Source organism: Canis aureus, chromosome 7 (assembly GCF_053574225.1).
Source record: "Canis aureus isolate CA01 chromosome 7, VMU_Caureus_v.1.0, whole genome shotgun sequence".
NCBI lineage: Eukaryota > Metazoa > Chordata > Mammalia > Carnivora > Canidae > Canis > Canis aureus.
This window is the reverse complement of record NC_135617.1, coordinates 7,469,793-7,476,038: the sequence shown is the minus strand read 5'-3', so window position 1 is coordinate 7,476,038 and position 6,246 is coordinate 7,469,793. Positions and strand designations below refer to the sequence as shown.

General features: G+C 46.9%; 1 pseudogene; it reads right to left on the bottom strand.

The window, feature by feature from the left end:
• Positions 1-438: 438 nt before the first annotated feature.
• On the bottom strand, positions 439-966 carry LOC144316759 (ferritin light chain pseudogene; annotated as a pseudogene).
• Between the last annotated feature and the right edge of the window lie 5,280 nt (positions 967-6,246).

Below are 6,246 nucleotides of genomic sequence, written 5' to 3'. Positions count from 1 at the left end.
AAAACACATTTCAGAACAATGTTGAAAATATTAATAAAACTTCAAAAATACCCATCACCCAACAAGTTAAAGTTCACAATGTCTGCGAGCCAATCACACATTACCAACTATACAAAAGAAGCAAGAAAATATGCACCATTGTGCAGAGACAACAATTAATTGAAGCCAATTCAGACCCGGTATAGATTTGGAATTAGCAGACAACACTAAAATAGTATTCTCCATATGTTCAAAAAAGTAGAGACATAGAAGATATTTTTATTATTGATATTTTTGAGTTTTTTTTCACCAGCTGCTACAAAGGGCTTTGTTGTTTCCATTTGGTCCATGGCTTGGGAGAGGGCTCCAGTGTGGCTGCAAGGAGAGGCTCAGGCACAAGTCCTGGCACCAGGGGGATGCCAGAAGGGCCCCTCAAAGGCTGCTGGGTTCCGTAGGCTCCTAGTCATGCTTGAGGGTGAGTCTTTCAAAGAGATACTCACTCAGCCCAGCCTGGGGACCAGCTACCCTGTGGAGGTTAGACAGGTGGTTGTCCATCTTCTTAATGAGTTTCACCTCCTCATCCAGGAAGTGATTCTCCAGGAGGTCACAGAAATGGGGATCTATGTAGGCAGAACCCAGGGCAGGCAGATCCCAAAGGGCCTGGCTCAGGTTCTTCTCCAGAACCAGGGAAGCTCCCATGACATCCAGGGTTTTACACTACTCCTCTTAGGAAGGCTTCTGCACATCCTGGAAGTGGGCACTGCCACCAGGATTGTTTTGCATCTTCAAGAGATGCTCAGCACCCTCTCACTTCCCCTCAGCCAACTTGTAGAAGAAGGGACCCATGCCTTCCAAAGCCACATCTTTGCAGTCGAAATAGAAACCCAGAGAGAGGCAGGTAGAAGAGGCCCGCAGATGCATGTTGACCAGGTGGCTGACGGCAGCCTCCACCTCAGTGGAATAATTCTGACAAGTCTGGGAGCTCATGTTGGATCTGTAATAAGGAGCTAAGCTCAAAATAGGGTATTGGCTGGACCCAAAGGCAGAGGGTGGCTGAGAAGATGGCTCCAAAAGTTGCAACTAGAAAAAGGTTTGGAGGGTGGTTGGAGGCTGGTAGAAGGAGCATCCCTGGGTCTGTTCCATCCAAGTGCTGCTGAAGCAAGAGACAGATCTGCAGGACTGCAAGATGCACCACCAGAATATATATTTATTTTCTAATTTTTTAAAAAGATTTTATTTATTTATTCATGAGAGACACGGAGAGAGAGGCAGAGACGCAGGCAGAGGGAGAAGCAGTCTCCCTGTAAGGAGCCTGATGTGGGACTCGATCCCAGGACCCTGGGATCACTCCCTGAGCCAAAGGCAGAGACACAACCACTGAGCCTCCCAGGTGTCCCTCAAGGAGTGTTTTGGGACCTGTTCACATATAATGTATTCAGCCAAGGAAAGTCTCATGGACTCAGTCATTCAGTAGCTATTCTTTTTTTTTTTTTCCATTCAGTTACTATTCACTGAGCATCGGACACTGCTATTGGGAAGAGAAGTCTCTGCCGTTGAGGAGGCTACGACCCAGCTCCACACACTCAACTGATGACCCCCACCCCGTGTGCTGAACAGCACGTAACATGAATGCTCTGGATAGAAAGGGAGCTCCGGCGCTGCAGGTGGATTGGCTTCTCCGACAGCCAGGGCTTGAGCTGCTCCCCGGAAAGGGCTTTACTGAGACTGGGACTTCGTGTGAACAAATGCGTAGAGTTGGCATTGGGTTTTGTGTCAATGCGGTGCACTTAAAAGGCGGTCACGCATCCTGTCTGACCGTGGCTGAGGGCCCAGAAGGGGAAAGAAGTAATGCTGGAACCACGGTTGGGCCATTTCTCAGGATGATGGCAGAAGGCAAGGCTGACACTAATGACAAAAAACACTTATGCTCCAAATTGACACCAAAGCTAAAAGCTGTGTATTGGATAAGTGTTGCCCAGTACCTACTGGAAAGAAATTACTAAGTGATGTTTTTGCCCACAGAGGCAAGAATTGGGAGTTTAAGGGAAATGAAATCCTTTAAGAATTGACATTTTAGAGCCTTTTGCTTTTTTGTGTCAAATTGCCACCGGGATGAAAAAATTGGAGGAAACGACGGAGTGCTCTATGTCTTGATTGTGGTGTTTATATGGGGGCAAACATTTGTCCAACCCCATTGAATTGCATACTTAAATGGGTGTGTTTTATTGTGTGCAAAGTATACCTCAAAAAGGTTTGTTTGTTTATTTATTTATTTATTTATTTTAAAAAATGTTTATTTTTAAAAAGCAATTTGAACAATAAAAAAATATCAGATATCAGAGTGAATCTATAAATACATATATATAATTCATCGGGCATACGTAATCACTATCCCTGGACTTCCTTGCAGCTAAGCCATACCATTTTAGAAACAATTTAGGACTTTCAAGGAGTAAGCAGGAAAATAAAAAGATTTTGAGTTATTAAAGTGACTAGAAACAAAATTTTCCAATTAACTATTATGATTATTAACCAGCCAGCATGGGTTTCCATAGTTAATGATCCCAGAGGTTTTTATGACTTTCATTTTTCTTTTGCCCTTAAACATGTTCTTCAGTAAGCCCATCATGGGAACGCACTGTAGGGGGTGAAAGGCATAACTTACCTGGTGTAATTAACCTCCCTAGACATTGTCTTAGGGGCACAGATACACTTAAACTGGCATTTTAGAATCTCTCTTTTCCAGCCTACGGGTGCATGTGTTTGCTGTGTTATTTAAGAATATCCAGTTCTGGGGTGCCTGGGTGGTTCTGTCGGGTAAGTGCCTGCCTTCAGCTCAAGCCATGACTCAAGAGTCCGGGATTCAAGCCCCTTCTCCCTTTGTCCCTCCCCCTGCTCATGCTTGCTCTCTCTCTCATTCTTGCCCTCTCTCAAATAAATAAAATCTTTAAAAAGAAAAGATATCCCATTCCGCTATAAGAGAAAGAAAAACACCTAAGATAGATAAAACTCCGAAGAATGGTTCAGCATAGATAGAAAGAAGGAGTAGCTTATGAGAGCTAGAACTCTGTTAAGTGTAGGATGAGTGAGCAAATAGACTTTGAAACATAGAATTCATAAGATGTGCTAGGTAATAGGTAGTGAGTAAATTGGTAACCTGTAAAATACATTATATGTTTAAGGACAGAACGACAAGAGTGTTATTTATAGACAAAAAAGGATGGAGAGACATGTCATGGAGTATGGATTATGCTACATCAAGGCTGATAGTTACACAACCAGCCACCTTCCAGTGATCTCAATATTATTCTTTACGGCCTCATGTATACTCTGCCCTAGAAATACAAATAAAACCCACAGCTGTTGAGCACTCTGACTGGCAAGCTTCAGGTCTGTGCAGGCACACTTGCCCCGTGTCTTTTCAATAAAGCAAGCATGTCGTAGTTCCAGGCACCTTCTTTCTGCTGACACATCCCACCTTGTCCATCCTCAACCCTGGTCCTCCTAACTACAGCATAAGCAGAGAGAGGAAGATAATCTCCCTTGCATGTGCTTGCCCCCTATCAAAAGGGTGTTAACTCACCCCATCTCTGTCCCCCTGTTCCCATCCTGTGTTTTAAATAGATTCAATATCTTTTTATTTGATTTGGTTCATGAGCCTTTCTGTTCCAAGACCTGTGGGAAAGCTTTCCTGGGGATGAAGCAGAAAGCTGTCATTCCTTGCAACACAGTCTCATTTGGGGGATGGTTGAAGCAGTCCTAAGTCCATTTGATATTTTAAACCATACTGAAGGTGCAAATGAAATTTTATTCCTCTGTTTCCAAACCAAATCAGTGTTTATCCATCAAGTCACTTCATCACATGCCCTGCCAGGTAGCATGCATGCTTAAGAGGCTACAGGGGGGGAATCCAAACATTTAGTGCAAGGGCAGGGGAGGAGGAAGAGGGATTTAGAGGGAAAGGCACATCCCTCCATGATTCCCATTCATTCACTGAGTTAATAAGCACCTAATGCAGCCCCACCAAGCTGCACTTGCTGTTGTAGGTTAGAGTGCTAGACACAGCAGAGTCCCACCCTCCGGGAGCATGCTTTCTCCAGGAGGCCACAGATGCAGGGAATCTGAATAAGCAAGCTAAGGGCCGAAGAGGTATTGGTAAAGAGCCATGGGAAAGAGAGCTGAGTGTGGATGCACCTGCTCAGGGGTATGCGTGTGCATGTGCCTGTGCATGTGTGTAAAAGAAATCAGACCTCACAGAAGATGTGTCATCTTAGAGATCTTGAAGCAGGAGTAGGAGTTCGCCTGTTGGACAGATGACCACACTTTGGCAGCCCTGTAGGAGGGATTAGCACGAAAAAAAGACTCAGGCATGTGAAAGAATGTGAGTGTGGAGCACGGAGGTGCTGGGTGTGGATGGAGCACAGAACATAGAAAGAGGGAGACGGGTGACAACACTGAGGGGTGGGCCAAATGGAGTCCTAGGGTGAAAAACCCCTGGTCTTCATCCAAAACCATGAACATTTTAACAGTCGCAGTCACCTTTGATTCCTCTCTCCCCACCCCTCTCTCTCTCCTTCCACCCACACCAGCTGCAAGTCCTCCTGTTGGCTCTACCTTCACAGAGCATCCGGCGCAGCCCCTTCTCACCACCCCTAGGATCCACCTGGGCCCAAGACCTGCCATCACTGGGTTCGATTGCTGTGATGAGCCTCTGACCGGGTCTCCCTACCTCTGTCCTTACCCAGGGCTCTCCCCAGGACTCAACACAGCAGCCCAGGGGAGCTTTTAAAGCTGAAGTTAAATCAAAACCCTCCTCTGCTGAAAATCCTCCAAAGCTCGCCTTCTCACCCAGAGTGAAATCCAAAGGCCTCCTAGTAATGCTCCCAAAGCCCAACATCACACCCCACCCACCTCCCACTTGACCCTTCTTCTGGATGTGCCCCTTCCTGCCAGATGACCTCCTTCACTGTGTCCCCTCCCCGGGGAAGCTGTCCCTCAGGCTCCCCCTCGGCCTGTACCCTCACTTTGCCAGGCTTTGCTCGGAATCACCTTCATGCAGAAGCGTTTCCTGACCGACCCAGGATAGAACCTTCCCGGCCGTCATGCCTGACCCCGTCCCTTGTTTTCTTTTCCCTGCAGTACTTGTCACCATCTGACATACTATATTCTTGGGGGGAGGGGGAGGGGTTCTACGGGGAGGGGGGCAGGTTTGGGGGGTTCTTGGTGGGCAGCAGAGCAAAACATATTGAGCAATAGTAAAGTGATAGTACAAAGCTCCCGAAGAGGGAGGGGACCGGAGAGGGTAGCCCTATATTCTTGTTTCTCTCCCAACCAGAGTGTCCGCCCCACAGGTGCAGGATTTCGGAAGGTTTTGTTTCCTGCGGAATTCCCAGACCACAGCACAAGGCAGGGCACAGCGCACGCTCCGTACATGTTTGGGGGGGAAGGAATGACTGGAAGGAGTTTGTGCAGAGGAGCGAATGCGCCTATGTCTTAGATCGTCTCAGGGAGGCTGAGTCTGAAGCAGGGAGACGGGCAAGGGGTATGGAAGGCCTTGCCGCAGAAAGGCCTAGATTCTGGAGACAGCTATAAAAAGAGCAGGGATCAAAAGAGTCTTTACAGACTGACTCACTGAAATAAGAAGAAGCAATAAAGAATAAATTCAATGTGACCCAACACATTTTTTTTTTAGATTTTTAAAAATTTATTTATTCATGAGAGACAGAGAGAGGCAGAGACACAGGCAGAGAGAGAAGCAGGCTCCTCGTGGGGAGTCCAATGTGGGACTCGATCCCAGGACCCTGGGGATCACATTCTACTGCTGAGCCATCCAGGTGCCCCTGGGCCTGCAAATGTTTAGTAAGGATTTGCTTAGGCAACGGATCATGGGAAAGAGGAGGAGGGCACAGACGGGACGGACTGTGTGCCCAGGGGGTTCCGGTCAGCGAGTCGAGGGCGCAAGGGAAGTTTGGTGCACCTGCTGGGAAAGCAGAAGAGGAACATGGTTGGTTTCCATCAGCGAAGGAAATTAGAGATGTCACGGAGGAGGGAATATTTAAACTGGGTCTTGAACCATGGGTAGAATTTCAGAGGCAGAGACGGGGAAAAGGCAGTGATATGACAGGTTTTGAATTTCTCTATTTCTACCGCCACGTAACTTTTGATGGAGTTGCGAATGACTTAGGAGACACAGTTCTTTCTACACCGCGTGAGATAAAGTTGTAAACCAAAGGACACAGCCAAGAGGAAAGGAAGAAAGAGTCAGGA